Source organism: Miniopterus schreibersii, assembly GCF_964146895.1.
Source record: "Miniopterus schreibersii genome assembly, chromosome: 18".
Taxonomy (NCBI): Eukaryota; Metazoa; Chordata; class Mammalia; order Chiroptera; family Miniopteridae; genus Miniopterus; species Miniopterus schreibersii.
In genome coordinates this window covers 23,655,217-23,682,975 of record NC_138121.1, presented here as the reverse complement: position 1 = coordinate 23,682,975, position 27,759 = coordinate 23,655,217, and the positions used below count along the sequence as shown (strand labels likewise).

The 27,759-nt window shown below is 48.2% G+C and overlaps 1 protein-coding gene across 1 annotated transcript in view; it reads right to left on the bottom strand.

The window, feature by feature from the left end:
- Positions 1–27,759, bottom strand: part of CMIP (c-Maf inducing protein) — a 221,440-nt gene that overhangs the window by 82,433 nt on the left and 111,248 nt on the right. The gene's annotated exons all lie outside the window — the stretch shown is intronic.

Below are 27,759 nucleotides of genomic sequence, written 5' to 3'. Positions count from 1 at the left end.
CTTGCTTGAGCCCGCCATGCTCACCACACCCAGGTTAATTACTGTGGACTTATATCGTCTGTTAATCTATTCTGATGTCTGCCTCCTGGCCAGGCTGCAGGTCAGGCCTATGTCTGCCTTGCACCTGCTCTCTCTTCCCAGTGCCTGGCACATAGAAGGTGTGCAACAATTTGTGTTTACAGAAAGAATGATAAAGGCCATCATCAGTCAACACTGGCATGAGGGTGGGACAAGAGAAATTCACAGCCACTCACTGCTCTGAGTTCCACTATCAGGGAAAGAAGGCACCAGGTGCCAGGTGGATGAACTGGCCACCAGGTACCCACAGTGCCTTGTTCCTTTGGCCCCAGGAAGCCAGACCTCAGCAGAAGCAGAGGCAAGTACGGCACAGCTGAGAATAACAACTCACATCTCCCAAGCCCTGATATGCACCAAGCACTCTCGGGCACAAGGCAAGTGCTGTCTCCTTTAATCCTCACCATGGAGCAGGTGCACGGCCATCCCTATTGCACAGATGAGAAAGTTGAGGCTGAGGCAGTCACGTGACTTGCCAAAGGTCACCCAGCTTGGAAGGGGCGTGGCCAGCACAGAACTAAGCTGCTGACAGGAAAGGAGTCAGGTGCAACTTAAAATGTATGGTTTAACAAGCTGATTTTATCAGGAGGATTGAAGACCTCCATAATGTTCTTAAATTTCAATTTCTGTTTGCTAAAGTTGAGATGTGGTGGTGGTGAAGGCGGAGAAGGTTGAAGGCTTAAGCTGCCTCAGATCTCTCTGACATGATCAGTCACCAGGCTCTGGAAGTAAGAGTCCATTGATTTGTTCATTCATTTGTTCACTCATTCACTCATCTGACAGATATTGTTGAGCACCTATGACACTCCAGGCCCTATACTGGGTACTGGGGATACAGCAGTGAATGAGACAGGAGCCCAGTGGGGCAAAGAGACAGCGAACACACAATACCCAAATAAATAAACTACTGAAGAGCACTAGTGCTGCACCAACAATCAAAATAGGGTGTGGTGACAAGTGGCCGAAAGCTGGAGTACTGTGGAAAGATGGAGGGAAAGTATGTCCCAGAGCCCAGGGCCAATGCAAAGGGCCCAGGGATAGCCACATGCTGGGAGTGTTCAGGGAGGAGCCAGAGGGCAAAGGGAGGGAGGGCTGGGATAAGGAGTGCTTCAGAGAGATGGGTAGGCCACTGCAGGAGGGTCTGGAAAGAGAAGCTGGGGTCCAGGTATTACTCCCCCCACCAGCCACGGAGCGCTGCAGGGGCTTTAGGCAAGTTTCATAGCATCACTGGGACTGCGGCACAAAGAACAGACTCAGGAGGAGTGGGTGGAAGCATGGAGGAAACAGCCTGGAGACTGCTGCTCAGGTCCAGGTGAGCGACCAGGCTGCTCAGACCCCCATGGGGAGACAGCCAAGTTCATCCTGCAGTTCTCACCAGTACATAGCCCACCCTGAGGCGTGTGTGTGTGCACTCCAAAGGCAAACATGGGGGCTCCCCTCACCCTCTTCCAGCATCCCCTGCATGACTATGTCTTCAATATTCTGCAATAAATAATTCAGCCCTCACAGCACATCTTATCCTGAGCGTTTCAGGGAAACCAGGGATGTGGGGGTTGGTTATATGCTCACTTCCAAACGCACATTCAAATATTTATTGTGTTTGTTGCTGACTGTCTCCACTGCTAGTGTTCCAGCACTGCTAGAGCAGCAATTTTCACCTGTTCTGTTCCAAGTACCTATACAGTGCCTGACACTGAGGAGGTGATTATTTTCTTAATAAATGAAGAATATTTTCCTAAATAAAAAAAGTTGATCTGTGTATTACTTATAATCACTACACATAATACACTTGGGAAGACTTTTTTTAGGTTAATATTTTTTAAAGTAATAATTTTAAAAAATATCAGCTTTAGGAAGCAATGCACCTAGTTGCCAAAGGCCTTTCCTTGATGGCCCACGTCCACCTCTCTCCCTTTTGCAGGTCCGGTCAGCCTCCAAACCCAGCCTGCTGACCCCTCAATATCATGCTATTGAAAGATGTAACAATAGGGGAATCAGGGTGTTGGATATATATGGCAACTCTCTGCACTGTCTTTGTAACTTTTCTGTCCATCTCTAACTGCTCTAAAATAAAATGTTTAGTAAGAAAAATTAACTGCTGCCATTACCACTGTTGTTCCTCTTATCATCATTGACAGAGCCTAGAGAGAGCCCAAGAGGTCTGCAAGGGAAATGGGACAGATCAGATTCAAAAGCCCCCAAATGTGGCTCTTTGGTGGAGGCAGGAACTGCTGCTGACCAACGAGGCCCTTCACTGGAGGTACTTTTACAGCTTGGGAGGACTTCACAGATAACTGGTAATTCCCTGGTAATCTGAACACAGTGATCAGAGCTGCCATGAAGCAAATTCCTGTATGGGGTGGGTTAAGGCTGAGTTAGACAGAAAGAAAAATTCAATTCTCTTGGGGAAGTTAGGAAATACAGCTTTAAGAGGTACTTTTAAGAGATAAACAGATTAAAAGTTATTTCTACATGTAAAAGCAGTCATACTGTGACTCCCTTTAAATGACATCCCATAATTAGCATAACTACAGGGATGGAATTCAAACCTGCAGTTGCCAGTGGCTGGGACAGGGGAGGAGACTGGTTACAGAGGGAATGTGGGAATGTTCTGTGGTGATGGAAATATTCTATATCTCAATTGTGGTGGTAGTTTCTTGACTGTATACATTTGCCAAAACTCACAGATCTGCACACTAAAATGGTAAATTTCAATGAATGTAAATTACAACTCAAACCGGACTGAGAAAGGCAATACACTAATATTCAAGGTATTTGGGAGATGATGAATAGAATGAAATCTTTCAGATAAAATCTTACCAAAATCACTCATTAACACTTTGGTATATTAACTTCCTATTATTTAAAAAAACACACAAACATATAGATATATCTATCTATATATATATAGATAGATATATCTTTATTGATTTCAGAGAGAAGAAAGGAGAGGGAGAGAGAGATAGAAACATCAATGATGAGAGAGTCATTGATTGGCTGCCTCCTGCACGCCCCCGACGGGATCAAGCCTGCAACCCGGGCATGTGCCCTGACTGGGAATCGAATCCTGATCGCCTGGATCCTAGGTTGATGCTCAACCACTGAGCTACGCCCAGTCGGGCTCCTGATTATTTTTTATACATACATAGATATAGACATATATATAATTTTTTTTTACAGAGCCTAAACCATGCAGTACATATAATGTTATATCGTGCACATCCCACATTATGAAGTTATCTCCAGAACCATCACTTAAATGGTTATAAAATGTCCAGCTACCATTTATCACCACTCCTACCCCTTCCCCTATGGACAGTGCAGTGGTTTAATTTTCTGCTACTCTAAACAACTCCACAGTGAACATCCTTATGAAACATGTTTTTCTACCCTATATTTAGGATTTTTTTTTTTTTTAGGCTAGATTCCCAGAAATGGAATTCATGGGACAAAGGGTAAGAGCATATTTTAGACCATTGCCAAATTGCTCTCATTAAAGAGATATTAAGGAGAATTGGAAGCTCTGGCTAAGACTGAGGGCTTCATCCTGGGCCCCCAGCTTGAGTGGGTCCTGCTAGAGCTATGCTCTGACTGCCTGAGTCCAGAGTGACCACCTGCTAGCTGACTGCCTGCAATGTGACTGCACCACAAGGGAACTGAAGTAGCAGAGATCTGCAAGCCAGAGTCCTGGCTCCTGGGGACACTTTTTTCCCACAGGACTCAGGGAACAGGTTGAGGTGGGTGCCTTTGTCCTTTTGTTCTCAGGGATTGATGAGGGGCTAGTTTGGGGGTCTTGGTATCTGCCTGACCAGGAAGAGAATACTCTCCCCCTGCTCTTGTTTCTAAGATGAGTTTCTTCCCTGGTATCCCCTCAACCCCTGGATCTGGGCTACAGAAAGCAGGACCTAGAGGGGCCTCATCAGGGCCCTCAATGGCCCCCCAAAGCCTTCAGAGCTGACATTCCAAACTGGGCACCTTCTTGGACTTCTAGCGTGTCAGATGGACATGGAGTGGGGTCACCAAATGCCCCTGAAACAGCCCCCGGCTGAGCCCCTCATCCTCCCTTCCCCCCATCTTCATTTCCCCTGCCTTTCTGGGGAGCCAGCTTCTCCTGCCCAAACCTGCTTGCTGGTTTCCATGGGGATTTCTCTAAAAGCGAGTATGAATCACGACGTCAGAGACCCCCTCGTCTTGAGGCTTCAGGCTGACTCAAGGCAATGCGAACAAGATGCTGGCACGGTTCCTAGGGAGGAGGCTCTGGGCCCCAGAAGGAGAAGCTGATCTGGAAACACCCTCGAGGAGCTTGCTCTGGGGTGGGAGGATGTGAGAAACCCTTGGTCAGCTGGGGATCCAGGCTGAGACCAGCAGGCTGTGTGCCATGGGAGGGCTACTGCAATGGCAGCCTGCTGGGCGTGCCTTGCTGTGGACATGTCTCCTCTCTCCATAAGCAAAGTCACCTGAGGCATTACGCAGGGGGACCCACACTGCACAGCCTCATCTACTGTGCCCAGCCCCACATGCACAAGGAAGGACATGCTCCTGGCCCCCACACATGAGCCCTGGCCTCAAAGGAGAGAGGGCAAAGAAGCCTCTGTGAGCACCACCTTGGACAGTCAACAGCAACAATGGCAATAATAATAACGATGATGCCATGACCTTGGTGATGGTTCAAGGGTGTGGCACATACTGGGGGAGTGGGCTTCAGTCCTCACCTCCCCCTGAGGCTTTATTTATTGTTGTTGTTAATCCTTACCCGAGGATACTTTTTCCACTGATTTTTAGAGAGAGGGGAAGAGGGGGAAGAGGAGGGAGAGAGAGAGAGAGAGAGGAACATCAATGTGAGAGAGACACATTGGTCGGTTGCCTCCTGCATGCGCCCTGACTGGGGCAGGGATTGAACCTGCAACGCAGGTATGTGCTCTTGACTGCAATAGAACCCACGACCCTTTGGTGTGCGGACTGACACTCTAACCACTGAGCAACACCGGGCAGGGCTGCACAGCTGCTTTTTAAAAAAATGAGATAAAATTCACGTGACATAAAATTAAACATTAACCATTTGAAAATGTACAATTCAGTGGTGTTTGGTGCATTCACAATGCTGTGCAACCTTTGCCTCAATTTAGTTCCAAGACACTTTCATCACCCCAAAAGGAAACCCATATCCATTAAAGGATCTCTCCCTGTGACCTTGCCACCAGTCCCTGGTGACCACAGTCTGCTGTCTGTCTCTATGGAGTTGCCTGTTCTGGAGATTCCTATCTATGGAATCATTCATTCACGGTCCTTTCTATCTGACTCCTTTCACTCAATGTTTTCGAGGTTCACCCACATTGTATCATGTGTCAGTACTTCGTTCCTTTTTAGGGCTGAATAATGTTCCACTGAGTGGACAATATGCCATGTTTTGGTTTCCCACTCCTCTTTCCCTAGCTGATGGACATTTGGGTTGTTTCTACCTTTTGGCTATTGTGAACAGCCTGATGCATATTTTTTTCAATGACAAGGAAGGACACATACAAACAACTCTCATGAAGCCCCTCCCACACAGAAAGGCACAGGTGCCCCTAGTTAACCTTTACCAAGCAGTTGTCACGTGGCCAGCACCATGCAGGGCTTGGTATGTATCACCTCACTGAACTGTCCAGTAATGCTGGGGGGACTTCATTTACCCCTGTTCATTCACATGCTACAGAAGAAGAAACGGCACCACGAAGAGGTGCTCACAAGTCACAGGCCCCCGCTTTTAAGAGACAGATCTGGGATTCAGCCTGACAGTCCCAGAGACTATCTCCATCCCCACGTTCTGCCAAACTCCAATGTGTACTTGTGTGTGTGTGTATCAAGTGACTTGTGTGTGTATCAAGTGCGTATAAGCAACAAAGGAGCTGGGACCACAGAGGACAGAGGCGGACCTGGCACAGTGGGGGACGGAGGGTCCTCAGAATCTGCCTGCCCACTGCCACCCTGCCCTGCAGGACCCCTGCCACCTATGGCGCCACTCGGCCTTGAAGGCAGAAACCCACATACGCGCATTTGGGAAACACCAGTCAGAATATTCTGACATTCTCTTTAATCCCACAAAGGGGAAGTCATACAGCAAAAGCAAAGTGGCAGGTAACAATGTGCTACTAGATGGGTCAGTCTGGGCCCCGGTCCTAGAACAAATCTCTTCCAATGCCTTTCACACTCCTCTTTCCCTAGTTTCCATAAGCCAAAGACACTGAGCATAATTTAACCTTTTCTGGTTGCCCCAGGGCCACGGTTATTACTGCCACCCTCCACTGGTGAACGGTACAGCCCAGCAATGCTCCTGGTGCCACCAGGATAGAGAGCTGCTTGCTGCTACACATACTGGCCTCAGTTGAGGAGACTGTGTCTGTTCTGTGCAGGGTCTTTAATTATTCTATTGATGCCAAGTGGCTACTCTCTACTGCTGTCAATGTTCCTTCCCCTACACCCTTCCCTCAAAAGGTTATTGCTCTTCTATTGTAGCCTGAGACCCAGAGCGCTGCTCTTGTTAGCACTGTGTGTAAAGCAAAAGTAACTGGGTTTTGAGCAAGAAAAACCTCTTATGATAGAAATACATGCTTCTTGTGTTTTATGTTGTTTTGTTTGAGTTTATCTTGGTGGTGGGGTGATTACTCTAAGTTCTTCAGAGCATAAATAAGTCTCAGTAACCCACAGGGAGTAACTGAGTACTTGAAATGTGGCTAGTGCAACGGTTCGTCAGAACTGAATTCATTTAGTCATTCGACAAATGGACCTCTCCCATGTGCAACCCAATGCCAGGGCCTGAGGACACGGCAGTGAAGGGGAGGGACACGTTCCTAGAGTCACTGAGCTTGACGAGTGGAGGAGGAGACAGATGACCCAAGAAAACAGGAGGTCAGAGGACAGAAACTGTGTCCTCAGGGCATGGCACTTTCACCTGTGCCACCGGGCACCTCTGACAGCTGGCAACTAATCAAGGCTCAGAGGGAGTCTGGAAGGGGGCTGGGTGGAGGGACTGGACGGGACTCCTATTCAGGCCCATCGGAGCACCTCCCCTGCCCTAGTATCAGGACCTCTCAGGCTGGAAGCACCCTGGCTGGCTCCCCTCGCCCACCTCTCGCCTCAGCATAGCCCTTCCCATCTCCACCAGCCTCCCTCTCCCACAGCCCACCCGGAGGCAGGTATTACCACCAACCCTGGACAGACCAGAAATGGAGGCTCTGAGCAGGTATGCACCTTGATCAAATGCATACAGCTATTCAGGACAGACTGGGAAGAGAAGCCAGACCCTTGGACTTCACGTCCTGGCTTTGTCTATAACAGCCTAGTGGGCTGAAAGTCAGGGGGTGTCTGCCCGCGTGTGATACCACCACACCATCCTCCAGCAGAACAGATGACCCTGCTGGTGAGCCCTGGATGGGGACAGTGCTGGAGAGAGGGGTGCAGAGAGAGCTTCTGGGGAGGCTGTCACTCTTCTAGGTCTTGATTCTAGTGGCAATGACTCAGTGTGTTCACGCTGTTAAAATATATCGTGTGTATGTTAAGCCTCAATAAAAAGATGTTTAAAAACATCAGAAGTTCTAGAATCAAATCCAGCTCTACCAATGCTGGCTGTGTGGTCTTAGACAAGTCACTTGGCCTCTGAGTCCATTTTCTCCCTTGTAAAAGTGAGATCATATTCACACCCACTAGATGGGCCTTATTTTCAAAAAGACATTACCAAGTGTTGGAGATGATGTGAAGAAATTGGAATCCTTGCCCTGGCTGGTGTGGCTCAGTTGGCTGAGCATTGTCTGGTGCACCAAAAGGTTGCCGGTTCGATTCCCGTTCCGGGAACATGCCCAGGTTGCAGGTTTAGCTCTGGGGGTCAGGGTGTGTGCAGAAGGCAACCAATGGATATTTCTCACATAGATGTTTCTCTCCCTCTCCCTCTCCTTTCTTCTCTCTCTAAAATCAATTAAAAAGAAATTGGAATCCTCATACACTGCTGGTGGCAATGTGAAATGCAGCCGCTTGGGAAAACAGTCTGGCAGCTCTTCAAAAAGTTAAGCAGTTTCCGTATGTGTGGGGAATTTTATGATATGCCAATTAAATGCAATTTAAAAGGGTAACAGTGTACCTATTTTAAGGGTGTTTGTGGAGAGCACTTAAGTGTGTAAGGCTCAGCACCTTATAAGAACTTGATAATAAGTAACTACCCTCGTGCTGTCACCCCAAGAGAGTGGGTGGCCTGAAAGGCGGCCAGGAGGGGGCTGCATGCGGGCAGGGAGGCGATGAAAGAGTTCTAATCCCAGCACAGAGTCAGGTGCTAAGTAAGAGCTCCACACCCAGGCGATTATTTTAAAAAAGCCTCAAGAAGAAGGAAGAAGAGGCTTACACACACGCTCTCACAGTTCCTCTGTCACCCACAGGTCACTCCAAAGAGTCAGGCAGGGAGGACTGCTCTGGCTCGGAGTCAGAGGGGATCACCTGGCTCTGCATGACCCATGACAAGCAGGACCCCTGTAGTTAGGGATGGTGTAGGGTCAGGCCCCCAGATGGCACTTCAGGGCCACACAGCACTGCCTGCCTCGGACTTGGCCACCTCTTCTCGTCCCATCTCAACCAAGCCCTGCCACAGCCCAGCTGGGCCATGAGCTTAGGGCCAGTGTCCCAAGGCTGTTCTCCATGGACTGCACTCCGTGGAGACGGTCAGGAGGCACGTTCTGGCTCATTAATCATGAGTCCAGCCATGGCAGCTGCCCCCTTTTATGGCCAAATGGCTGAAGAAGTTTAATAATAGAGCGAAGGGCTGATATTTCCAAATTCAGACCCTTCCAACCCCAGTCACCATCGCAGGCACAGGAAGACAGATGAAACTCTGGGTCCCCAGTGTGTGGAGCTCGGCGTCTGTGCCACTGGGCACCTTTGCCACCTAAGCAGCTGACTGAGGCTCTTGAGGGCCACAACACATCAGAACACTTCCACTCACTGAGTCAGCAAACATTTCTAAGGACCCTAGCAGCCCACACAGATCAGGCATATCCCACGGGCCAGGCCCTCGGGTAAGCAGTCCACGGGCACAATCTCACTGCTTCCTCACAAGGATCCAGGAGGCCCTGATTTAGTAGAGGAAGAAGGGAGGTTCGGGCAGTTAAACAGTGGGCCCAGCTCACAGCTGGCCAGCAGAAATACCATGTCGTTGACTTAAAAGCCAGGTCTATATCCACTGTACCATATCCCCTGCCAGTTCTGTGAGACATTGGCCTGGGAGCCCCTAAATGACCAGGGCCTCAGGTGCCAGTGTGGGCCTCTGTGGGGACAGGGTGGGGGGCAGAAATTTACAAAGGAAAGAACCTATGGCTTTGGGAGAGTAAGGATTTCTGAGTCTGGAGGAAGGAATCAGGCCTGCAATGGAGCTCAATTTTCTCAAAAGTAGGTATATCTTTCAAATGGGCTTCTGAGACCCGCAGGAGAGGCAGCACCCTTTTCAAAACTGGACTCAGGGCCGCAGAGGTGATGGCAAAACAGAAACTTTTTTCATGGCTAACGTGGCAGAAAGGGGTCTCTCTGCTCCCCTTCATGCTCAGTCTCCTTGCTGAGCTCAGTACAGATGCTTCGGCAAAAGGAAAGGGCATGTTTGCTCAAGATTAGAGCTCCGAGTTAAAGGCTGGGAACAGCAACTATATTTTGGTTAATATTAGTATTAGTTTAACTCCAAGATCACATACCAATGTCATGCAGACCTGTATCCCGTTGGTGTTCTAGACGTGAGGACACCAGCAGGGATCAGATGGAGTATTTCCAGGTCTTCAAAAGCACATGCTTGTCGATGGCATAACTCAGCTGGGGAAAACCAGTGGCCTATGACAGCCAGCAAACAGGGGCACCTGCCTCTGGGTGCTCACAGGTCAGGGCACTCCTCAACTCTGCTACCCTCCTGAGCACTGATGCCAGCTGTTTGTGTGTCATGCACTCTAAACAGGGACTGTGCATTTCAGTCTGCCACCTCAGCCCGTATCCAGAGTACCTGTCTTGATCAAGGTCATCCATGTGCCTCCAGTGGGGTCAAGTGCTGCGAACATCTTCATACTGACTCTCTAGAATGACCCATGAGATGGATGCCATTATGATCCCATTTTACAGATGAGAAAACCAAGGCCCAGACAAGAGAAATAACTTGCCCTAAACCATGCTTCCTGTTATTAATGAAGCCAGGATTGGAAATCTAGCCCTTTGATCAAAACCAGGGGTCATCGAACATTTTCTGTAAAAAGCCAGGTAATAAATCCTTTGGGCTTTGTGAGTCATGTGGTCTGTCATACTAATTCAACAGTGCTGCTGTGGTGAGAAGGCAGCCACAGACGACACACAAATGACCATGGCTGTGTTCCAATAAAACTTTATTTACAAAGACAGGCAGCAGGCTGGGTTTGGCCTGGGGGCCATAGCTTTCCAACCACTGATTTAAGCCATTCAGAGGAATATAAATATGTGATGGATGAACGGATGGACAGATGGATGGGAAAAAAATAAGTGGACTGTTTCCTCTCCTTGTTTTCTTTCTAAGGAAACTTAAGCATAGAACATCAAAAAGAAGTTTCAGTGGATGAGTAGGTAAGTGGCTGAATTTGCTACTTACTGTGCCCACCAGAGCCGGGCCTACTGAGACATCCTGAGATTGGCTCCAGCAATGTCCCCTCTAAGGACTGACCTTAGCCCTAACTCTAAATTCTGTGGAAGCATCAGAAAAATTCTACAGAATTTTCCCAGAGCACAAATTTGGGGAAAAACCCTTGGAGACATCCTTAAATGAAAGCAAATGACCCAGAAACCAGGAGAGGTGGGTATTCTCTCCCAGTGCCACCCACACCCACTGGGGACAGGAGGCTGCTGGAGATGACCAGAAGTGAGCTGTCAAAACTCAGGCAGGGCAACCCTCATCTTTCTCTTGTTTCTGAAACAATGGGAGTGAGCCAGCAGGACTGGAGTCTCATTCAGAGAACCTCTGACGGTGCAAAGAAAGCTGGGGACAGTGCCTTGCACCAGCACAGCCTTCCAGGAAATATCAGAATGATGCTTCAGTTCAACATGCACAAGAAAACAGGCTCACAGAGGTGTGGTAACTCCCCAGGGTCACCCAGCTGGGAACTGGCAGACAGGAGATGGGACTCCTGAACTCTCCGAGATAGGGCTGCCTGTCGGGAGCCCAGCTGTCATGCCTCCTGAGGCTGGGAGCTACACCTCAGGGTGGCTGAGTGTTGCTGGTGGTGGGTAAACAAGAGTTTTGTACTAATCGCTCACCGTGCCCTGTGCCCCAAGGACTCTCTCTGCAATGGGTCCCCCCTTGGTGTCCATCCAGCCTTCACCAACCATGTCTCCCCCCAACCCCAAGTATGATTCAGCACCTCTATGAGATCACAGAAGACACAGGCAAATGTTTACCTATCATCACATATGCTGCCACATGTGGAAATTATCTTTTTACTTATATTTCTTATTGAATAGATTAACTCGGTGCCTGGAGTTTACTCCACTCTCCCTGACAGACTGAGGGAGGGAGGGAGGGAGGGAGGGAGGGAGGGAGGGAGGGAGGGAGGGAGGGAGGGCTACTTTTTATGAAGCCCGAATAAGCATCAGTTCATCTTCATTAGAACACGCTGTTGTGAAGCACGGTTCCTCCCATTTTACAGATGAGCCAATGAGGCACCAAGGGGCACAGTCACTTACAAAGAAGCAGCGGAGCTCAGTGTGGAATCCTGATTGTCCAACTCTCACTTACTGCTAAGCCTGTAATGATGGTAACAACAGTGCTGGCAGCAACAAAAACCACTGAGCAGTCGGCCACTTGGCTGCAGGAAAGGGAGGAAGAAGGAAAGAACGCAGAAAGGGGAAGAAAGAGGCCCTGGGGATGCAAAGTGCAAGGCGTCACCAGGCTTTCCTGTCTGGAAACCAGGCTCTGGCATTAGATAGCACAGCCCAGAGCCCACTGGGGAATCTCCTGAGGCTGCCCAGAGTCTTTGTCTGTCAGCACAATGAACAAGTCGACAAAGGAAAAAACTCTAATTAAAAAACAAAGTCAGTACACAGTAAAAATGAGCGGCTGGCTGGCTGGCTGGCCTGAACACGCTGCGAGACCAAAATGGCCACGGCCAACGCTGTGTCTGGGGAGCATGGACCCTGCGGGTACAGGCCCGGCCCGGAGCAGACGCAGGTCCCACGACGCTGAGCCCTCGCCCTCGCCTCCGTTGATTCATTATTTCCAGGAGGTGCCGCCCTGCACTAATGACACCAAATGGGCGTGGCCATATATGGTCAGAGCTTCAAGGCTGGCCTTTCATGTGCCACTTAGGAGGGATGTTGTCATTTCAAGGCTCCTGGGGGCCACATGGAGGTCAAGGACATCAGCTTTGTGCCCTGAATTTTTCAGCTACTGCCATCTCTTCTACTCTATGAGACACAGAATTAGGGGTTGTGACCCGATTCGGGGACAACAACTTGGGAAGGTGAACTTTCTTCTTGCAAAGAAATACTTATGTCCCTGCAGGCATAGGACTGAGTCAATGTCAGCCTCTATTGAGGCAAGTATATCTATCTCTTACACTTCCACAATCTGAGGATGTCCTTTCTCTGTCCTCTGGAATCCCAATATGCTGCTGTCACTCCCACCATAACTTAATTCAACAAGCATGTACTAGCAGCCTTACAACAATTAGAAGACACACTGCTGGGGATCCAGCCTCACCTACAACAACCTAGGGTAAAACAGCAAATATCCAGGGCAGCTAGCCAGACAAATTCACTAAAATTGCATTCTTCTGAAGTCAAATTAAAACCATCATGTAATCACTACACCTACCAGAATGGCTTAAATACACACACACACACACACACACACACACACACACACACATTATCAATACCTTACACGTGTTAGGATAGCCGCTACCAAAACAAAACCAAAAATCATAAAATAGCAAGTATTGGTAAAGATATGAAGAGTGTAGAACACTTGTGCTCTGCTGATGGGAATATAAAATGTTGCAACTGCTATGGAAAACAGTTGGAGGGGCCTCAAAAAGTTAAACATAGAATTACCATATGATCCAGCAATTCCACTTCTGGGTATATAACCCGAAGAACTTGAAGTAGTAACCTGTGCAGGCACCTCTACACACGTGTTCTTATCAGTATTATTAGCAACTGCCACAGGGTGGAAGCAACCCAAGTATCCATCAATGAATGAATGAATGAACGAACAAAATGTGGCATAAAGACAGAGGAGTATTATTCTGCCATAAAAAAGAAGGAAACTCTGATACATGCTACAGTGTGGGTGAACCCTGAGGACATTATGCTAAGTGAAATAAAAAAGGCAAATACTCTATGATTCCATTTATATGAGGTACTTAGAGAGTAGTCATATTCATAAAGACAGAAAGTAGAATGGTGGGTGCCAGGGGCTGGAAGGAGGAGTGGGGGGAATGGGGACTTATTGTTCAATGGGGGCAGAGTTTCACTTTGCAAGAGGAGAAGAGTTCCGGAGATGGCTGGCTGGTGATGGTTGCACAACAATGTGAATGTGCTTAACGCCAATGAACTGTCCTTTAAAAATTATTAAAATGGTAAATTCTGTCATGTGTATTTTACCACAATAAGAAAAGGGGGGGGTGGCAGTACCCAGCGATGAGCAGACTTGGAGAAAGCAGGGTGCTCCTGCGCTGCTGGTGGGAGCGTGAGCTGGTACAGCGCTCTGAAGGCGACCCCGGCAGCACCTGCCGAAGCTGACTCTGCCCCGCCCTCCACATCCCAGATCGCCACTGCTAGACACCAACAGGAATGCGTACACTTGGTCACCACGTCCCCAAAATTCACAGCAGCACCCCCCAGTGCCCATCAAGGGTAAAATGCATAAATACATTACAGCATATTCACCCAATGGGAAACTATACGCGGCGAGGGCAAACAAAGCACAAGTCTATGCAGCAAGAGGATGAATTTCATTGACAGAAGACTACATACCTGTGGGTCTATTTCTATAAGGTACGGACACTGGCAAAGGACAGGGGAGTGGATCCTCTTGGTGGAGTGGTGGCTGCGAGGGAACCAAGGGGCTTCTTGAGGGTGGTCTTAATCTGGGTACAGGCTACGAGAACATATTCAATCTGTGCGAATTCACCAAAGCATACACTTAGGATCTGTGTGCGTTTCTGTAGGTGTTTTATTCAGTTCAACCAAGTTTCCTTTGGAAAGATGACATTCCTCGGGATCAGTGGTTGCTGATCTACAGACATAGACCACGGCTGGTGCTCACAGAATTACGCGGTGATTTTTTCACACCATGCATGCCTGTGTCATTCAACAGACAGAGCTCACATGTGCCAGGCACAAGCCAGGCTGTGGGGATGCCAGGGTGTGTGAGACCCGTCCTTGCCCACAAGCACAGCCTGTAGATGGAAAATACGGTATGTCTGCATATACATGTACATACACGTAGGAAGATGCTATTGCTATGAATATAAATTTGTTGAAAAGCAAGACTGAGTTCAGAATATCTTTATGGCATTTTATATATTTCTCAAATTGTCATAGTAAAGAACCCAAGCCTGGGAGTCAGAAACCCTGAGTTCATGCCCCAGCTCTGCCTGTTATAGGCTATGAGCTCCAGGCTAGACAGCAAGTTAGTCTTCTGGAAACCTCAGTCTCCTTATCTGTGAAATAGGGATGGTAACAGAGCCCAGCTGATCGGGTCAGAATGATGACGGAACGAGTAGAGGCACATAGTTCACTCAGCACAGTGTCTAGCACACGGTGACTAATGTCAGTGCATGTAGCACTGAGGACCTACTGTGTGCCATGAATGAACACCCCTGCTTCCCATGGAATTTCCCTTGTAGTGAGGGAGACAGACAGAAAACAGGATAAATACGAAAAATACATAGGAAATGAAATGATTAAGTGCAAGTAAAATAAATAAGAGCAGAGAGACAAAGGGATGTTGGGTTTTGGCATGGCCCTGGAATTTCATAGGGAAGTAGAGTACAATTTAATCACCACACAGAGCTAATACTAGGGAAGTAAGGGTGATACTCCCCAAGGTAAATTATCCCTGGCCTGAAATGAGACCACCTATGGTAACATAATGGGATCAGGCTAACAAGCCCCTCATAGCAAAGGGTCAGACTTTATAGAGGCAGCTGTGACTGACAAGTCTACCTAAAAATCTCTTAAAGAAGTTTAATCTGGAGTGAGGAAAAAGAGAGAAGAAAGGCAGGGACAGGAAGGGATCCATCCCACAAGACAGATCTGTGTGCTTTTGGTGGTCAGAAAACAAAAACCATGTAAACAGCATTTCCCTCCTGCCTCCTTCACAGAGAGCTCTGAGCAGCCAAACAAGGCGTGGGGTATTCGCCTGTCTCTGGGATCCAGAGGGGCTGTTCTGAGAGATCCTAATCGCCTCACTTCACATGGTATCTTAGCTCTGAGAAGCCGCAGTTCTCTTGGAAGCAGGCAGGGTATAATCTTAGACAAATAAACAATAGTTCTTGGGGAAGCAAGTTTATATGGCTGGCAGCCATCACCAGTTCCTTTCAACTAAGAAGTGGGAAATCCCTGATTGTTCTTGGCTCAGATCTTGCCTAGGGGCTGCAAGGCTTCCAGGGAGGGTTCCAGGGCAAGGGCATTCTTAGGCGCAGACTGCTTATGTGCAGACCACAGACCTGGTGATCCTTCTCCAAGGAAGCTGGGCTGCATGGCCAGAACCACTTCTAAGGCCCACACAAGCTCTCACTCACCATTCAGAGGTGGGACCTCTAGAGTAGTCATTAAAAATCTGCTATGTCCACCCCAAGACCTGCACACGGATGTTTAGAGCAGCTTTATTTGTAACTGCCAGTATCTGGAAGCAACCAAGATGTCCTTCGGTAGGTGAATGGATAGATAAGGGTTGTATCTCCAGACAAGGGAATATTATTCAGTGCTAAAAAGAAATGAGCTATGAAACCATGAAAAGACTGGAGAAACCTTAAATGCATATTATTAAGCAAAGAAGCCAACCTGAAAAGGCCACATACTGTGTGATTCAAACTATGACATTCTAAAAGAGGCAAAACTATGGAGACAGTGAAAGATCAGTGGTTGCCAGGGATTAGGGGGATGGGAGAGATGAATAGGCGGAGCACAGAGGATTTTCAGGGCAGTGAAACTATTCCGTATGTTACCATAATGGTTCATACATGTCATTATACATTTGCTCAAACCTACAGAATAGACATCACTAAGAGTGAAGCCTAAGCTTAGCTGTGGACTTTGGGAGATAATTATGCGTCATTGTAGTTCATCGATTATAACAAATGTACCACACTCTAGTGGGGGATATTGTTATGGGGGCAGCTATGAATAGGTGGGGATAAAGAAATCTCTGTGCCTTCTCCTCAATTTTGATGTGACCCTAAAACTGCTCTAAAAAATGAAGAAAACCCCATCTGCTCCCCCAAGGCAGGAGAGGGAGGGACACAGGCTCAGTCACTCAGGAAGCCAGGCAGAGTAGAGTAAAGATCTGGAGTGTCCCAGCTCTGCACCTTACTCATCAGTCAGCCGTGGGTGGCTGCCTCACCTCTGGGCACCTCAGTTTTGTCACTGCTAAGTAACTGTGACAGCTATGATGATCTTCGTGGAAACTTGGTCGGGAAACCAAGGACTTTCTAAGAAGTAGCTCTGGGTGCTCAGGCAAAGCGAGCCTCTGAGTCCAGGTCCCCATGTGTGCACATGTGACACAGGTTAACCACCTCATTGATCCTGCCCACAGGCATCCCACTTTCTGAAATTCTGCCTACCAAACAAAATCTACTTATAACACAATAAGCAGAAGTGAGAATAAAGATATTTAATACCTGATAGAACCTAGGTAGGAACAGATAGGTCAGAATGGATGCCCATTGTAAACGGCTGGTCTAACCCTCCAGGTGCATCCCACAGGGCCCCTGCTCATGGCAGTGAGTCAGGCACGTCCCCTTTTCCATGAACAAAAGACCCTCTGTCCCTGTCCACCGGCATTCAAGATCAATACCATATAACTGGCATTGCCAAACTGAACTGAATACGTTGTATTGAAAAACAGCAACAAACCGACCAACCCCACAGAATTTAGCTCATCTAGCCCGTTCTTTACGCTTTTCAAAAGTAGGAACACAGCTCATGGGTCCCAAAATTTTTATGTGAAACCCAAGAGTTCTTGAAAACCCCAGATTTGAATCCAGAGATCTCACCTCTTTGAGTTCTCCACCTGCTTGCCTCCCTTACCCAGCTTTACATACCTATACAGATACCTCCTTACTCACTTGTCAAACATATGATCCAAGAAAAAACACAGTCTAGAATCCCTTCTCTTAAGGACCCTGTAGTTAAGTGGGGGAGTCAGACATGTCTATAGACTGTCAGAATTCCGGGTGTATGATACTTTCAGATGTGGAGACATGGAAGTGCCAGGGAAGGTGGACTGCTATTGGGTCATTCAGGAAGCTTGCAGAGCGTATGTGATGTTTCAGTTGGGTTTTGAAGGGTGAGTAGGAGTTTACCAAGCAGAGAGACAGAGGTTGAGGGAGATGAATCAGAAAAACAGGTTAGATCCAGATAATGGAGAGCCTTGAATGCAATACTGAAATGCTTAGATTTCAATGGATAACTGAGGAATGTGAGGGCTCAAAGGGATTCGGTTCCCCCAGTGCATAAGACATCGAGTAAGCCAATGTGTATGAGCAGGCCTTATGAGTGACTCAGCGACTGCCCCGAAGGATCACTGTTGCTATGTGTCTCTACAACTAGGGGTGCCTAGAACAACCATCCTTTCCATTATCAATGCTGCTATCATCACAGTCACAACCAACCATCATTATCTCAACCAAGGAAAAGCCACAATGCAACTCCATTGGGTCTTACCTCTTGGTAAGACATAGGCCACAGTGTGATGTCTGCCATGTCTATAAAAAGTATTTCTAAACCTTGAGTTATCAAAATAATGGTATAAACGTTGCTTTTTCCATTTCAGCATCCCATTTACCCAATGGGCACCAAAATCCCATCTCTAAGCAAGCCTGGCTGAGTTAGGTCCTGAAGATGGAAGGCTGGATGTGAGGCGACACAATTCTCTATAAGCAGCTATTCAGACCCAAACACGCCCAAATCCCTTCTGGAAAAAGAGGAGTGCACATAAATGACAACATGACAAAGTACAGAGGCCAGCAAGAAGAAGCAATGACATCTGAGTGTAAGAATGCACTTGTTTATTCACTGGATCGCTTATCCACTCAACAAACACTCGCTGGCAGTGCTCTGTCCTGTGTCCTCCGGTATCTCATGGAGAATGTGGGACACAGCATGAGACAAGGTCAAGTGCTACAAGAGGAGTACTGACTCTCCCAGGGGGATAAAGACGACAAGAAACACTGACTCTGCTCAAAGTGGGTACTAGAGAAATGGGTAGGAAATGGAAAGGCATCCAGGGCAAGAGGAAAAACATGTTTGGCGAATGGTGGGAAGTGGGCGGGCAGCGAGAAGGCTGGGCGATGAGATCAGAGGGCTAGACTGGTTTGGGAAGAGTTGGGAAGGCCAAGCTACAAGTGTGGGTTTTATCCTGTGGCTTTGGCCAGGCCGAGGGGCAGGCTGGAGATCTGGGCACAGGAAGACAGGTGGGATGCTCCTCCAGCCAGGGCCTTGCAAAGGAACTGCCGAGGTCAAGGGAAGAGGGCTGAGAGGTGCTGCGTCATGGCGCGTCCATGAATTCTGCAAACGGAGATGAATTCATACTGAACATGCTACAACATGGACTAACCTCAAAAACATGCCAGACACAGAGAACTTCACAATGCATGATTCTATTTACATGCAACATCCAGAATAGATAAATCCATAGAGACAGAAAGCAGATTGGTGGGTTGGGGGATGGGGACAGGGAATGACTGTTAATGGACATGGGGTGGCCCCTGGAGGTGATGAGAACATTTTGCAACCAGAGGTCACAGTGGAACAACCTTGTGAAAGTACCAAAGGCCACTGAATTGTATGCTTTAAAATGGATAATTTCCCATTACGTGAATTTCATCTCAATAAAGAAAAAGCTCAAAGTAAATGTAGTAAGTTCTGAAAATTTCAGACTGGAGGATGACGGTGAGTGGAGTGGCTGGCTTAAAGCGTCTGTTCTTCCTTAACCAGGGGCCGGGGAGATCAGAGGTCTCCCTCCCGTGCAGGTGTCCAGGCCCAAGACTCCACCACAGCCAGCAAACGGCAGCATCCCTTCCTGGACAGGGCGGGGAGGAGAGGAACTGGGGTCTCAGGGGACTCCTTCAGAGGCCATTTCAAGAGCTGAAAATCATCTCCTGGCATCAAATCATGTGTTGATAAATCAGATGATGGATGATACTGGGCTGGGCTGTACAGGATGAAACAGAGCTTATTTCCAAGATCACTGGCCTCCCTTGTAGGATGAGCCATGCCATTGTGTGTTGCTGCAATCAATCGATGTCGACATGCTCTTAAAACCCGATCAATGGCCTCATCAATTTCCATGGAAGACTCTATGACCACTTCAGGTGAAAACAGGGTCATTCTTCTGGCAGAGAGAAGGATGATTTTACACACACACCCTCGTACACAGCTTGAAATAAATAATCTAAAACCTGGATTAAGAGTCTGTTTCCTGAGCTTCAAACTCACAGTTTATTCATTCATCAAATATTTATTGAGCACTTCCTGTGCACCAAGAAAGTGCTTCCAGTGTGTTCTAGGTGTTGCAGATGTCATCGAACAAAACAAAACTCCTCGCCTTCGTGGAGGACTTACACTCTGGTGACTGCCTGCTGGGCACCACCACCTTGATGCCCTCCAGGTTCCTCAGATCACCACCCAAGCTGAACCCACCCAATGGGTTCTCCCTGCTGTTTTCTCAAACCTGGATTGTGGCCAACACATCTACTAGTTGCCCACATGCAAACCCTCACTGTTCAGTCATATTCAACAACCTCAACTCCTGAACTCAGCCACCAGGGTCAGACCCAGCTGCTACTTGCCACTTCAATTAGCCCATGCTTTGCCATGCCCTATGTTCTAGTTTCAACTCCTCTCATTTTTCTTCTAGAATATTGCAGGGGCTTCCTGTCTGGATCTCCTGCTTCCAGTCTTACTCTCTTTACCTCTCTCTAACCAAAACATTGCCACCAGAATTTCTTCCTGAAACACAATCCACTTATCTAGTTCCTCTGCCCAGTGATTCTGGATAGCCCTGCTCTGCCTTCAGAGAAAAATCCAGCCCCTTTGCTCTTAGAGTCAGGGCTTCCACGAGGTTTCTCAGATGCTGTGGTCTTTCCCAGAGCCCATGTGGGAAAAGTGTATCCTGGCATACCTGTGCAAAGACAGAGAGGAGAGAGGAGCTTGGGTCCAAAGAAAAAGTATCCCCAGTAAGCTCCAATTGGGAATAACAGTGAAAAGGGATGATGGGCCTTCTTTGGGGACTCAGCTGCTCCCCTCCACATCTTTGACCCAACTGGCAAGCTCTCCTGACAACTTTCATTGAGTGCCGGGTCTCTCCTTCTACCCAGGGACAAGGATTCCCAATGATTTATTTTTAAAAAGCAAAATTGGGCACTGATTGAGAAAGAATTCAGATTTAGCCCAGGACAGTTGCTCCACAAACAACAAGAATAGACTGGTGGCCGATCACAGTCAGGGTCAAAAAACAGAGCCTCCTTTGCTGTCGTCTGGGACCACAGCTGTATGAGAGGCCCACAGCACGACCTCGGGGGCCATACTTGTGACATAGGGGGACGTTCACACAGACATGAGGCCCAGGACTTTCCCAACGCTTTCCGCCATCAGTGGGGAGACAAAGGGGCCAGGCAGTCCAGATGTTGGCAGGATCCCATTTGCAGCCCCAGGAACAATCCCCTCTTTCACTGCCCGGTCAGGCAGCCAAGGTCAGAGGCAATGCCAGCCAGAGCTTACCCTCCGAGAGCCAAGACCCTTTAGAAAAATTTAAATAATTTTAGATAGAAATGTCTCCTTTTTCCTTGCTTCAAATAGACTATTCGGAATATCCTTTGCCTTTTTCTGGATGACATAATCATCATTCGTAGCATCTGTTATTGCACACTGCCACCATCAGGAGCTCCTGCAGCAGTGGCAAACTGCTGGCCCTGCAGGAATCGTCCTCAACTGCTGTGCACTTTGTATCTTTACTTCCTTTCCATAATTTCCCCCCTTTCCCTCTGGACTTCAGGCTGCCTGATGTTCTTGCTCTCCAAGGACAGCATGCCAGTCCATGAAAGCCCCCTCCCTCCTCCTATTCGCTGCTTCTAATTCCGTGGACTTGGAAACCTAAGCAATACACCTGCCAGGGCTGTGCCCAGGTGCGAATGAATAAAACCTGGGAGTTCAGTGTGCGGCAGCTGCCACCTCTCAGGACGCTTTCTCCTGTGGTTCTGGGCTGTGATAGGATTGGTGTTCCTGCTGGAAAGTGGCCTCAAAATAATTGGGGTGTTCTGTTTACTGGCAACAAGGTGCACCACTGACTCCAAGAGCAGAGATCCTGTAACTGACAAGCACTTCCCCTGAATACCAGGGAGTAACTGAAGGCCACTTGCTCTGCCTTTCAGGGCAGGCCTTTGATTCCAAGAGGAACCCTTCTCAGACCCCACCCCTCCAGCCCAGGCTGCCCTTCTCAAGCCCAGCCTAATAAGTGACTTTTTTTTATTAATCCTCCCGAGGATATGTTTTCATTGATTTTTTTGGTGTGTTTTTTTTTTTTTTTTTTATAGAGAGGAAGGGAGGGGGAGAGAGAAACATTGATAGGTTGCCTCCATATGTGCCCCAACCAGGGATGGAACACACAGCCCAGCATGTGCCCCTGACTGGGAATCGAACCAGCAACTTTTTGATGTATGGGATGACACTCCAACCAACTGAGCCACCCAGCCAGAGCCGATAAGTGACTTTTTAAAGAATTCCCTTGGCCCTGCCAGGCTTGGAGAGATGGGGCTGAACTGACAAGCTGGCAAACAAACATCCCAGGGAAGGAATTCTGAGGGCACTGCGCCGAGCACTTGATGTTTCCTTATGTGGGGAACAGCCCTTTGGTTTCCAGGCCCTCCGGGGAGGAGGCAGAGAACCAGAGCTATAGTTTTATTTACTTATTTATTTATATGTATTTATTGATTTCAGAGAGAGGAAGGGAGAGGGAGAGAGAGATAGAAACATCAATGATGATAGTGTCACTGATCAGCTGCCTCCTGCACGCCCCCTGCTGGGGATCGAGCCCGCAACCCGGGCATGTGCCCTGACCAGGAATCGAACCGAGATCTCCTGGATCATAGGTCGATGCTCAACCGTTGAGCCACACCGGCTGGGTGGCAAAACACTTTTTTCAAATGAAATCTTTGTTCGGAGTCCCAACAGATAAAACATAAGGCAGGTGCTACTCAGGGAGGACCAGTAGGGAGGGAGGTCTGACTTACATGCATGCGATGGCATCTCCCTACAGCCAATATAGGCAGGGAGCAGGTTGCTGCTTCCAGGTCACAGTCCCTCCAACAAGGGAGGACAACCAACAATGCCTGCACACAGCCTTTTGTGATGTCTCCCACATGGAAAAGCCCAAAGTGTCCTCATCCAACTGGTCAGGGAAAATGCCCTGAACATCAGCCCATCTGTAAAGATTTCATACTTTCTGGGCTGAAGGGACCAGGGGAAGGGAGAGGGAAATTCACAAGAACAGCTCTCTCTAATGTGGGTTCCAAGATGAGATCATTTTTTGGACAAAAGAAGAAGGAAGGGGAGGAGGAAGGAGGGAGGGAAAAGAGGAAGGGAGAAAGGGTAGACAAATACATTTGGGAAACTGTCTTTTACTCCCCTCACTGAGGTTCACAGTTCATAGTAACAAAGGCACTGAAAAGTCCTGCAGCCAAGAAATCTGCCTATACCTTTTCTACATCTACATCACAGAACCCTTGGTTTTTGTTTTGTTATTGTGACTATAGTTATTCTTACTGTTTTCTAGCATACCTATTAACATCATAGAACAAAATTCATTTTAGGAAATGCTAGGCTAAGACATTCCTGGCACCACCAGGAAGACAGAGATTGGCGATGACTGTGGCAAGTTTCTTTATTTGGGAAGAAGTCCTTCTCAACTGCAAGAAAAAGATGAATGCCTGTCTTAAGGAACTCTGGTGATGCTGCCTTAGTTCTTAGAAAAAGTCCAGTTCCCTCAGGGTGACATTCAAGGCTTTGGACAACTGGGTGTTGGTCTCTCTTTCAGTCTCATCTCCTGAGGCTCCTCTCCCTTCACAGGTGAGGACTTGACTGGTCTCTTGGCATTGCAAACTCAGGATCCATTGTGCCTTTAACATCTCTCCAGAAAAAGCCCTGGAAACAATCATCTAAGCTCACTAGGCAGGTGAAAAATTTCAGAGAAGAAAAATCACAATTTATTTCCTAAAGTGTACAAGAAAGAGGAAGTGTGGTGAAGGAGGGAGGAAAGCATGGGGATTGTGGGTTCAGTGTTATGGTGCCCATTTCACAGATGAAAAAAGATGCTGATACTCCACCTCAGTACTCTCTCAATCTGCCTTGCTTCTGAATGGAACCCACAGGCGTGTCAGGTCAGATTGAAGGTGCATGCTGTGTTCTACCTTGGTGCTCCAGAAAGAATCCATAGAGTGGTTTCTCCTGATCCTTCCCTGCACTCGCATAACTCCAAACACTCATTTTCCAAATAAAAGTTTATGGTCTGTTATTCCCAGCATGGGGGTTGAGCACTTAAAATACTCCTCTCCTTTCCTTTCTGAAGACAGGCATGATCAGGATATTGTATGGACAATGTGAAGGCTACATGCTAAGAAAGACCCAGAACTCACATGCCTCAGGGCTGAGATTGTCACTGACTAGATGAGACTGAAGGTATGCCCTGTGTGACAGAGTGCCCAGGGAGAGCAGGGAAGAGGCCTTACCCATGATGTCTTTTGCTTTGAATGAAATGGTGGCGGCAATGATGGTAGTGGTGATGCTGATGGTGATGCCACGACGTGGTGATAATGGGGTGAAGATGGTGGTGATGATGGTAGTGATGATGCAGTGATGATGATGGTGATGGTGATCACAGCCTCAGTAGAGAACAGCCATCACTGTGGCCAAGTGCTTCTTAAGCTTCACAGAACTTAACCCTTGCTATGACCCTTCCATTTTACAGCTGAGAACGCCAAGGTCTAAGTAAGTCATGGGAGTGGGATCCACAGCTGGACCAGTCTAAATACACACCTGTGCTCTCTCCCACTGTTCTACACTAGGCTTAGTTCACATGACTCTATAGCACACTGCATTGGTTATGATACCAGGCTCTACTCACAGGCTGCTAGGGTTTGAATCCTGCCCCTGCCTCTGCCTCTCACTGGCTGTGCATCCCTGAGCAAGTTACTGAACCTCTCTGTGCCTTGGGTTCCTCATTCAGAATGAACATAGCAATATTGTATTTCATCAATTCAAAGATGCACAGTTCAACCACCCTTAAAGTTGACTAGGATAATAAGCCTCCAGTCACATTCTTTTCTCTTAGAGGTATATAAGAAAATGGAGTATCTCACAAGCAATGACAAAAGATGGTAGGGCTGTTATGGAGACTAGGTGAGATAACACATAGTGAGTGCTCAGAACAGCCCCAGGCATGAAGTAGGCTTTTATAAGCAACTGTTCCTTTTTCAAAACATTTTAGAGTTTAGCTAGTCTACAAAATGTATGCAAGTGTTCATTAAGGGATTGCAACATTCAAACCTTAAACGAGACCCTGTGCCAGAAACATGCCCCTCCCCTGAGAGACCACCTCAGGTACCTGCCCGCACGCATGCCGGTGAGAACCCAGGTGCACGTGGCTAGGAAGGGCCAGAGGCAGGGCTTCAGCTCAGAACTGCGAATGCTCATACAGGCTCGAAGCTCTACCACTGTCATGCTGGCAGTAATTCAAGTATCCCAGGGGGCCAGGGCAGTAAAGGAGGGGAGCAGGGTGGTGTGTCCCGGACAGTCGCAGCCTCTAGGGCCCGTCATCTCGGTGTTTACTCTGCACTAATGGATGAAGTCAGTCTCCGCTGGGACCTTCCTTCCTGGGGCCCAGGTCACCACTCTGGAGACCCGCCGGCTTGACAAGAGAGCAGCTTTCTGTTCCCTGCAGCCTAGCTTCGCCCCTGCTCTAATCCTCGTAGAGCGCTGGGCCAGCAACAGCTCTGGAGCCATCCCCACTGGCGATGTGCAGCGTGAGTGCAAGAGAGTCAGTGCCAGGATCCATTCAATCCAAACTGACTTCTCAGGAATGTTCTGAGCCTGGCACAGCCTCAGAGGTGGCCCGGAGATCCTGCTCCACCACTGACCAACTTGGACTCAAGTGCCTGAATTTTCTGTGCCTCAGTTTCCCCTTCTCTAAAGTGGGATGATAATAATAGGCCCCTCCATGCCTTTGTTGTGAAGGTTAGGTGAGATAATCAGGGCATAGTGTTTAGCAAGTGTCTGGCATGTAGCAAGTGCTCAGTTAGTCTTAGTTATTATATGACAACTCTTCTAGAGTACATTCGGGAAGCAGCAGGACATGCCTCTTTGAACTCCATAAAATGAGGGTGATGAATACGCCTCTCTGAGGACAAAATGAGACAGGAATGGGAAAGCTCTCAGAGATGATGACACCCTATACAAATGTTCCTCCAGTAACCACTTAATGAGCACCTACTGTGTGCCGGGCCCTGGGGACAGCCAGGGGACAAAACAATCCTTGCCCACATGACCTTCCATTTGGTCCTTTCTAATACTCAGTATTAGCGGTATAAATGCCAATCGAACTGAAGTGTGACTGTTTACTCACATGTCTGTCTCTCCCCTGGGTCTGTGAACCCCTGAAAGCAGGGACAGTGGCCTGTCCCCAGAGGTCACCCATGTACTCCTAGCACCAAGCACAGCATGTGGCACATCAAACCCGTTCACAGAAGGGAGAAAAAACGAGCAAAGGTGAGGGATTATTTCAGGTCAAAATCAAAGCCTCTTTCTTACAGAACCACCAGTCTTTCCCTCCCTCTATTTTCTAGTGACTGAGAGTTTCCCAATTTGTCCCATATGAAAGCCTCCAGCAGCTTCCCTGTTTTCGCCAAACCACCACCTTTTCCTGACGGATTACGCAGACACCAAGCCCAGGACAGGGCCCGCCCAGTCCAGCGGGGCCAGCAGTGCCTGGTGCCAAGCCTGGCAGCCCCTCTATGTCCCCCTGCCTGCCAGTGGGAGGGCTCCCGGGGCTGGGAAGGTTGTCGGGGCCAGATGATGGGCAGCCTGGGATGGGCCAGGAGGTGGCAAGGCTGGGTTTGAGAGGGTGTGGAGGGGGCAGCTGGCAGTGTGGACAAAGGGGCTGAGTGGTTACCAGAAGACCCATGGATGAAGGAAGATTTGCAGCCCTCAGCAGGACACGGAGCCTGGGAAGCAAGGCAGGTGGGCTCCCGGGATCTCGGCTGGGCAGCTCAGCAGCGCCAACCCTCTAGACCTGCGCTGTCCAACACACCTTTCTGAGATGATGGGAACGTTCTCTATCTGCGCCGTCCAATACACAAGCCACATGTGGCTACTGAACACTTGAAATGTAGCTAGTGCGACTGAGGAGCTGAATTTTTAAGTGACTTAATTGTGATGTAAAACAGCCACCTGCGTCTGTGTACTGGACAGCATAGGTTATAGACCGTAGAGGTCAACCCTAGGATGCACCCCAGGCAATCAGCAGAGAATAGAGGGCAGATGGAGAAAAGCATGTCAGGGCCCTGCTCTCAGACACATGGTCTCCTCTTCTATCAAGAGGCTCAGAACACTAATGGCTCGATTCACAGCCCTGAACTCTGGGCCAAGCACTACGTCAAGTGCTTTACTTACTAACTCACTTGGCTGGCACGACGCCCAAGGAGGTGAGCATGAGTACACTGCCAGCTTTACAGATGTGGAGACTGAGTTTGTGTTGCTTGAGGGACACAGGACTTGAACTCAGGTCTGGGTATTCCAGGGCTTTAACCTCCACCACCACCATCAGAGAGTCACCACCCCCCCGGGCAAGTTCTTGTCTATGCATCTGAAAAATGGGGTGCAGAGTAATTCAGGGGGACTGGGTGATAAAGGCCTCTAGGGCTATCCACAGTTCCTCAAAGAAAGGCTTTGCCAAAAACAGGAGAGAAATTCCATCCATAATTTGCTTCCTTCAACTTAAAGTGAATTTCTGATTCCTCATCTCCCCTCCAAGTCCCCACTCCTGCCAGAGGAAGAAAGCCTTGGCCTCTTGTTGGGTGGAGGCTGTAGGTCTATGTTTCTCTGACTTCTGGGAGCTGCCTCCACATGAACCTCCCCACCTCCCTCTTCCCAATCCTAGAGATCCCAATCCACAAAGCTATTTTCAATAAAATTAGCAAATATATTGTGCTTACTTCAAAAAAAGCAAAACCTCTTCTCAATTATGAAATTTGAGTCTTAGCATCCCCATTGTGGCATCTAAGCCAACACTCAAATACCTCACGGCTGCTTCCTTCCACCTAGAAGGATGACATAGTAGGTACACCTCCCTAAAAGAAAGCTCTTTCCCTGTGGTTTCGTTTTAAATCCTGGCTGTTCCCAGGGTATGAAAAGACATGTTTTTTTACTTCTCCTTATAGCTCTAATATA